Source organism: Xenopus laevis, chromosome 7L (assembly GCF_017654675.1).
Source record: "Xenopus laevis strain J_2021 chromosome 7L, Xenopus_laevis_v10.1, whole genome shotgun sequence".
Classification (NCBI taxonomy): domain Eukaryota; kingdom Metazoa; phylum Chordata; class Amphibia; order Anura; family Pipidae; genus Xenopus; species Xenopus laevis.
In genome coordinates, this window is record NC_054383.1 from 21,005,915 (window position 1) to 21,015,678 (window position 9,764).

At 40.6% G+C, this 9,764-nt stretch overlaps 1 protein-coding gene across 4 annotated transcripts in view; it reads right to left on the reverse strand.

Moving 5' to 3' along the window:
* The window catches only part of blnk.L (B cell linker L homeolog), a 163,774-nt gene that overhangs the window by 125,134 nt on the left and 28,876 nt on the right, over positions 1–9,764 (reverse strand). The window lies entirely within an intron of this gene.

Genomic DNA, 9,764 nt, shown 5'->3' on the forward strand with positions numbered 1-9,764 from the left:
AGATGTAACTTTGCACCCCAAAGCTTGCATTGCTCCCCAACAGTAACCCCCAACCAGTTGTTTGTGAGCAATATGTTGCTCACCACCCCCTTGGCAGATGCTCCCAGTGGCCTCAAATCAGGTGCTTATTTTTGAATTTCAGGCTTGGAGGCAAGTTTTGCATAAAAAAACAGGTGTACTGCCAAACAGAGACACCTGTAGGCTGCCAATCCACATAGGGTCTACCAAACACATCACAGCCCTTATTTTGCTCCACCCAGGAACTTGGGGAGCAATGCAAGCATGAAAAATGTTCCTTGGTGGAGCAAAATAAGGGCTGTGATGTGTTTGGTAGGCCCTTTGTGGACTGGCACCCTACAGGAGACTCTGTTTGGCAGTACATCTGTTTTTTATGCAACCAAAACTTGCCTCCAGGCCTGAAATTCAAAAATAAGCACCTGATTTGAGGCCACTGGGAGCATCTGCCAAGGGGGTCGTGAGCAACATATTGCTTGCAAGCAACTGGTTGGGGATCACTGTTCTAGGACATCACATCAATTCAAATTTTAATTTACTACTTACAGGAACACACAACACAAAGAAGTGATATAACAGCTCCTTTAAAACAAAGTCCTCCTCCTTCAGCTATCACTGAAATAAGGCCATGGCCCCACGGACAACTAGGCTGCCCAATCAAAAGTAATAAAGTTAATTTAGGAGTAAGCTATGTTAGCCAAGGAGTACTGTGGGTGGGTAAGGTAACGGCTAATGGGGAAGCTCACCAATGGATTGACTACCAAGTAGTATGTTGCAGTCAAGTGATATCTATAGACTAGCTTTAGACATAAGTACATAATGAACATGTCTGGTAAGATATGTTAGTGGCAGTCCATATTCTCATCATGAAATAATGATGTCCATCTCAATAGACCCATCTCACTTCTGTCTGGCTCAGCCCAAATAAAAACCTCAGTAGTGCAAAGAGAATGCAGCCCATACTGAGAAGCACAAAAGCTGGTGAGTGCTGTAAAAGTTCATCCTTGTTCGTAATATCCCTCCTCAGTGTAGCATTACATTACTTACAGTATGTAACAGTCAATAAGATGCGTGGAAGGCTCAGTGACTTGAATTTCATTTTTATTTACAGGTTTTCATGACAACTTCCAACATTTGCAATTTCTCTCCTAACTGTCCCTCGCTGATCTGCTTCTTTCCCTGTCTCTAACCACACGGAACGTCTTATCTCACTTCCCTTTCCTTTTTCCCCTCTGCAAACCCACAACAGCTTTATTAACACATAACACAGTTACCTTTAATAACAGCACAATAATCCCCAGCAGTCCCATTACACTTGCATCAGGTCTGGACTGGGAATAAAAATAGGCCCTGACATTTCAAGTACACAGAGGCCCAAGCAGCCCCCACCAGCCCAATAAATAGTGACTGTCTATGGGAACTTACAGCAGCCCCTCTGGCATTTGCCAGAACCCACAGATTGCCAGTCCAGGCCTGACTTGCATATATTGCACAACAGAGTATCTCTGTGACAATGCACATGTTATTTTGTTCCCCTTTTCTTGTATTTTTTTTTGTGTGAGTTACCGAATATATTATAAAAGAGGGAACACGGCCTACAAAAAAGAATCCTTACTAAGGTCTGGAGGTCTACCAGCTCTCTCCTGTGTTCTAAACTCAATATATTTAGCATTTCACTGCTTGAAACGAGCTTTATTCCTCATAATCATAGTCCTTGCAAAGCTGATGTTAAACGGATTGATCTCCTCCTGTGTTTGTTTTACTCCTCTGTCTTTACTTTTACAGCATCCCTCATTGTTTTTCTGTTTCTTCCACAATGGCACAATTCCCTGATGTGCTCAATAGAACTGAAGAAGAAATAAGAACTAGACAATGGTTTTGTTGGGACGCTGGGTCGGTATAGATTTCCCCGAAGGCTCTTGGTTTTAGATTGGACAACATGCAAAAAAGCCCCTCCTTTTATCTGTAATCCTTCTCATATAGCTGGAACTGAATGCTCATATTACTTAATGTTCTGCTGGTTTACTGACTGGCTATACAAAGAAGATGAAAAAGATGAAAAATGTAGTATTTCCTGCATATTTGACCATAGACAAGCACACAATAGACAACCCAGTATCTGTTGTCTGAATTGGCAGCTGATCATCTCAAGTATGGAAACAATGATGGAACAGGATGATCACCTTGATGAAGAATATCTAAGTAGACTTAAGGTGGCCATACATGCACCAATATTATCGTACAAAACAAGGTTTCAGATGATATTCTGTGCGTGAACAGTGGGAGACATGGCGACTATTATCGGCAAAAGCCTTGGATATTGGTAGTCTGGCCAATTGGTAAGGATAGAAATTTTTTTATGTGGTGCCGTTGAAGGTGCCCTAACATCAGCAAAACGTAAAACGAAATCATCAGATACAGGTAGAATTTTTTTGTTTCTACCTGCATATCTGATGATTCAGCTCTTAAAGAGGAAACAAACCCTAAAGTAAAAAAAACCCTACCATACATAGACCCCATCCCTCCTCCCCCCAGCCTAGCTGCTACCCCGGGCAAATGCCCCTAACTTTTTACTTACTCCTCTGTGCAGATTCTGTCCAGCGGAGTTCACAGCAGCCATCTTTTTCTCTTCGGTAATCTTCGGAATGAGACTGGCGAAGCGGAGCATGTGCAGTTGAAGCAATTTTCTCATTCTGAAGATTACTGAAGCAGCTGAAGATGGCACCCATGAACTTCACTAGACAGAATCTGCACGGAAGGGTAAATAAAGAGTTAGGGGCATTTGCCTGGGGTAGCAGCTAGGCTGGGGGGAGGAGGGAGGGGTCTATGTAGGGTAGGGGGTAGGGTTTTTTTTAATTAATGGTTTGTTTCTCCTTTAAGGTTAGTAGAGAAAAAAACCAATCTTTCCCATGACCAATGTTCGAAGGAAAGACCATAATTGTAACACGTATGGCCACTTTTAGGGGTCGGTGTTGCAGCTCAACCTGATATTTAAACTGCACATATTTAAATATACTCAATAATTTTATATCATATTTAATATTATTTAATAAAATGATATGTGATTTTTATTATTGGTTTTTTTTTGTGATTCTGGGGAGCTAAATGCCCTGTCTAAAAGCCCTGCCCAGCCTAACCCAAGATGTCCTTCCCTCCTTGTGAGTAGCTGAGCCTTTGCTTTCCTGCACTTCTGCAATTGCACGGGAATCTTGGGCTGACTTGGAAATGACAAAGTGCCCTAATAATGTCAGGTGTGCTGCAGCCCTGAAGGGACGGTCATTACCTCTGTCACCACTGTGAGTTATTACAACAATCTCTCTTTCCCAGGGAAAAGGGCATTCATGTGAAACCGTAGGAGACCAGTGTTTGATGCAAAAAAAAAGAAAGCAGAAATTCTACATTTACAGTCATTTTTGGTTTTGCAATGTTGCCTCTTTGCATACATACTAGCTTTAACTCTCGAGTGAATTTTTTTCCGCCTTCCACTTTTTTATGTAGATATATTGGTCCAGTTTCACAATCCTAGTTCCTCAGAAAACCTCACGATTGTCGGTCAGTGAGAAATAAAGCTCGGCTAAATGGGAAACATCCACAGTTTGTAAAGGCTGATTCTAATGAGGGTGTCTCCTGTTTCTGCAAGAAGTTATTCTTGTATTCACCTACTGCTGGTATCAACAGGTCTAATATTTTAGTTTAATATACAAACACTTCAGAACTTTAATCATGTCAATTTCTGCTTTGTCCATAGCAGCCCCACAACTACAATACATCATTTCCAATAATGGGCACACAGACTGACTTGCCACCAACTTCCCTAGGTTTAAGCCTTCAGGGTGGTTATTTCCACCATCATCATCATCGTCATTTGCTTATATAGTTCCAGCAAATTATGCCGTGCCTTACAGTAATTTATAACAAACAATAATTTAACATACAAGGGTTATTAAAAGGGTTACAAAATGAAGATCAGAAGGCCATGCCCTCTAGAGCTTACTATCTAAAAGGCAAGGGAAGAGCTGACACATTACGTTAATTCTTAATGATTCTTTATGGTAAGTTGACCTTTGATCAATCAGAGTGCATTGAATAAGCTTCTCTAAAATTGGGGGTCTTTGGTGAACGTTTGAAGGTTTAGAGGGAAGGGAATTCCAGAAACAGATAAACTACAATCTAATTAGTGGTGTTTGAAATGTAATGGGGTTATTTACAAATGCCTGAATACAAGTGTCAGAGCCATGAGGGGTGCAAAATCAGACCCTTAGGGCTTATTTCTCTAGCACCTGCATCTAGGGCAGGGGTCCCCAAACTTTTTTTTACCTGTGAGTCACATTTAAATGTAAATAAAGTTGGGGAGCAACACAACCATGGATAAAAGTTCCTGGGGTGTCACATAGAGCTGTGATTGCCTATTTGGTAGCCCCAATATGGACTGGCAGTCTACAGGAGGCTCTGTTTGACAGTACACCTGTTTTTTATGCCACTGAAACTTGCCTCCAAGCAGTGGCGTAATTAGAATGCATCAGACCCCAATGCAAAATAATCTTCAGAGGGGCCCGACGCACTCCCATCCCTATCCTCCCTCCCATTTCCTATTCCACCCATGTCCTGGCTCTGCCCCACCAACTCCCTGCCCCAACTCCGCCCACTACTGCCTGACTTGCATCCACCTTCCTCGCCACAGGTAAGAGTGGCAGGAGGAGGGTTTTTTTATTACCTATAGAGAAAGCAGACCCCACAGTCTGGTCCCCCCGTGTTCCCCGGGCCCCCCTGCAACTGCGGGATCTGCTTCTTCTATAATTACGCCACTGCCTCCAATCCAGGGGGCAGATTCCCTAAAGGGCAAATTGACTAACGTTAAGGTTCCTTGGCCTTGTGTAATGTAATGTATTTGCTGCAACATATACGTCCATTCAACTTTCACTTCCCACCATATACAAATTAGCCAACGCTAGCTCAACTTTGCTTTGCTTCGCGAAATAACGCTAGCGCAACTTCGTCTCCGTTCGGCGCCCTGGACGCAACTTTGCATTTTAGGGAATTAGCATTGTCCTGGCGAATTTACGCCTGGTGAAGTGTTGCAAAGTGGGCGAACGGTTGCTAGCGAATTTGCACCGGTTCGGAAATTTGCCCCCAGGAATTAAAATTAAAACTGCTTTGAGACCACTGGGATCAACATCTAAGGTGTTGGAGAGCAACTGACTGGGTCTAGGGGATCTAGGGTATTACTGCACTCTGCACCTCACCAGATTAAGATTCCAGCGCAAGATAAGTGGGTCCAAAGCAACCCTGTACGTACCTCCAGCTGCAGGGATCCTTAGTACCATATGCTTCACCAACTCAAACTGGTGCATCAAATCAAAGGGTTGGATTGGTAATGTCTATGTTCCTCCCCCAGCCCAACCCTGTATTTATTAGGAAATCACAGGCCCGTGTGTTCTATGTTGGATTTTGGCTTATCCTAATATTGTCGGACAACTCCTAAGGGCAGATTTACTCGAGTGAATTTTCGAAGTTAAAAAAGTTCGAATTTCAAAGTAAATTTTTGGATACTTCGACCATCGAATAGGAAACTACGACTTCGAATTTACTTCGACTTCAATTCAAAGTAAAAATTGTTCGAATATTGGACCATTCGATAATCAAAGTACCGTCTCTTTAAAAAAAACTTCGACTTCATACTTCGCCAAATTAAAGCTACCAAAGTGCAATGTTAGCGTATGGAGACCTTCCACGGCACTTTTCTACGTTTTTTTTTGATTCAATAGAAATCCTTCGATCAATCGCTAAAAAACGTTCAAAACGTTTGATTCGAACTATTTAATCGTTCGATCGACCGGTTTCTATTCGATCGATCGAATACGCTAAAAATCCTTCGACTTCGATATTCGAAGTCGAAGGATTTCAATTCGAGGGTCGAATTTCGATGTTTTTTTAACTTCGAAATTCGACCCTTAGTAAATCTGCCCCCTAGTGTACTCCAACATATTATCAAGAGTTAAAGCACAGTGCACACAACACAAAAGAGTGATACAAACTTAAAACTTCTTCCATCAACTATCACTGAACTAAAGCCATAGTCCCCCCCCCAGACAACTAGACTGCCCAATCAAATGTATCTAAATTCACATATCACCAATGGAGCCCAATCTGGATTGACTACCGAGTAGTGTAAAATGCAATTTATAGGCTAGCTTTAGACATAGGGCATGCCTAGAAAGATATGTCAGTAGAAATTCATATTCTCATCATGAAATCATGAATGTCCATCCCAAATAGACCCATCTCACGTCTGTCTGACCCCAGTCCAAATAAAAATCTCAGTAGTGCAAAGAGAATGCAGCCCATACTAAGAAACACAGTTGCTGGTGAGTGCTATGATCTTTGATCCTCAAAATGTTTTTGCAGTATTCCATACATTCAATATGCCTCTTAAGTATAGCATTACATTGCTTGCATATCTTGCATAACAGAGTATACCTAGGACAATGCACATGTTATTTGGTTCCCATTTTCTTGGTGTTTTTACACAAGTTACTACATATATTATTCAAGAGGAACACAGCCTATAGCAAAGAATCCTCCCTAAGGTCTGGAGGTCTACCAGCTCTCTCCTGTGTTCCAAACTCAATATATTTTACATACCAAGCTGGAGGGATAAAATAAGAACCCAAACAGCATTGTGCCTATGTGTGTCTTGATGTCTGATCAAAGTGTAATACAGGTATGTTATCCAGAATGCTCGGAACCTGGGGTTTTCCAGATCAGGGATCATTCCATAATTTGGATCTTCATCCCTTAAATCTACTAAAAAGTAATTTATACATTAATTAAACCCAATAGATTTGTTTTATCTACTACAGGTATAGGATCCCTTATCCGAAAACCCGAATTAGACTAAATTTTATCTAAATAATCCAAATGTTTAAAAATGATTTGCTTTTTCTCTGTAATAATAAAACAGTAGCTTGTACTTGATCCCAACTAAGATATAATTAATCTTTATTGGAAGCAAAACCAGTCTATTGGGTTTATTTAATGTTTAAATGGATTTCGAGTAGACTTAAGGCATGAAGACCCAAATTACGGAAAGATCCGTTATCCGGATTAATTATATCATAGTTGGGATCAAGTAAAAGGTACTGTTTTATTATTACTTAGAAAAAGGAAATCTAAATTATTTCATTACAATTGAGTCTATGGGAGATGGCCTTTCCGGAATTGGAAATTCCAGGTTTCTGGATAATGGATCCCATACCTGTACGGTTATCCATCTACAGTATATGATATTACAGCTGCATTCTTATTGGAGCTTCTCTTGCAACTGCAACTGGGCCTGTTTGGAAATGGGATGGTTTTATGGAAGGTTTATGTCTCTTTTAATTGTATTATTCGCAAAGCTGATCACATGTAATAGGGGACATTGTGATGCAATAATGACTTTAACAAAAGATAATTAACTATCCAACAATTACTGCCAGAAATGCAACAAGAGATTTGGAAGGCAGTGATCCATGGTACCAATTACATAAGCAAAAATATTTAATTAAAAGAAGATTAGAGCTTCTTATTTAAGTGCTATATGTTTCGTCCTTCATTTACCACATCCAAAATGAATATACATATAAATTCCTCGTATTCAGATTTAAAAGCCGTATTGTTCTTGCTTGAAAAGGGGCAGCTTGTCTAGGCAGTAGCATTGCTGTCTGTATACACAGCAGGTAGGACTACTTTTCCATACCTGAGTAAACAGCTATAGACACTGTCTCTGTTTGTTATGGATAGCAGCTGCCATATTAGCTTGCAGTGACATCACTTCCTGCCTGAGCCTGTTCTTGCTCACGCATAGCTCTGGGCTCAGATTACAGCAGGGAGGGGAGGAGGGAGGGGGAAGCAAACTGAGCATGCTCAAGCCCAAGCCCTGGAGGTTTATGCTGAAAACAGGAAGTCTGATACAGAAGCCCATGTGTACACAATAGAAGGAAATAAATGAGGTGCTTCTTTTGACAGAGGACTCAGAGCAGCATTACTTTGAGGGTTTACTGGTATATTTATATAGACCTTTCTGATAAAGCTTACTTAATTTTAGCCTTTCCTTCTCCTTTAATGATCGTTCACATGAGTGGAAAATTTGCCTGGCCAAATGGAGCAAATCTTCTCTAGGGCTGAGCTTTTTTTGCTAGCAAATTGTGCTATTCGCCTTTTAGTAAATTGGCAATGTCCCTGTGAATTGTCATTTTGGCGAATTGTCACTAAAAAGAAGCGCTTCGCTCTTTAGTAACCACCGGGATGTTACCACTGAAAACTTCATGTTGTTCTTAATGACTCATGGGTAATATTGTTGATTTGGATGTTCGTGGTAATATTCTGTTTCCTGTGTTTCTGAAATGATTCTGCCCAGAATACTAAAAATAATCCTAACGCTGCTAATAAACTATAATGACTATAATAACTGTATTTCTTATCTATTGTTCAGATTCACAAAACTCTGTGTGACCATTATTTTCATCTTACAGTGTTCTGTATTTTTATAATTTGTTAGACTACATTTTCAATGTGTTTTTCTTGTGCTAATCACAAAACAATTACATAATAACAGATTTTATTTTGTAGTGTATGGATACTTATGTCTATGTGTGCATACTTTTGGCCATAAAGTGTATCTGCTTTAGTTCTTTTAAAGGACATGTAAACCCACAATGGGTACAATGTGCAGTGGTGCTCTCATTGACAGGCAAGTTAGGGGATCAGTAGGGGGAGGGAGAGTGACACCTATATGGTTCCCCTGGCACACCTCTCATGAATACACACACCCCTGCTGAACGCAGGCAACACTGTATTCATGGGGTGAACACAGGTATCTGCCCTCTATTTTGTTGTACATCAGGGTTCCCCAAACTTTTTTACCTGTGAGCCACATTCGAATGCAACAAGATTTGGGGAGCAACACACGCATGAAAAAATTCCTGGGGTGCCTAATTATGTCCGTGATTGGCTACTGGTATTATCCGGAAACCCGCTATCCAGAAATCTCCGAATTACAAAAAGACTGTCTCCTATAGACTCCATTATAATAAAATAATCCAAATTTTTAAAAACTGTTTCCTTTTTCTTTGTAATAAAACAGTACAGATATAGGACCTGTTATCCAGAATGCTCGGGACCTGGGGCTTTGCGGATAACAGATCTTTCTGTCATTTGGATCTTCATACCTTAAGGGGCCCATTTACTTAGTTCGAGTGAAGGAATAGAGGAAAGAAATTCGAATTTCAAATGGTCGAATATGGCTACTTCGACCATTGAATGGGCTACTTCGACCTTCGACTATGACCTTCGACTTCGAATCGAACGATTCGAACTAAAAATCGTTCGACTATTCAACCATTCGATAGTCGAAGTACTGTCTCTTTAAAAATTTCTTCGACCCCCTGGTTCGCCACCTTAAACCTACCGAGGCCAATGTTAGCCTATGGGGAAGGTCCCCATAGGCTTTCTTAGAATTTCCTGGTCAAAGGAATATCCTTCGATCGATGGATTAAAATCGATTCGAAGGATTTAATCATTCGAAGTCGAAGGATTTTACTTCGACGGTCGAATATTGAGGGTTAATTAACCCTAGATATTCGACCCTAGGTAAATCTGCCCCTAAATAAACCCAATAGGCTGATTTTGCTTCCAATAAGGATTAATTATATTTTAGTTGGGATCAAGTACAAGCTACTGTTTTATTATTACAGAGAAAAAGGAAATCA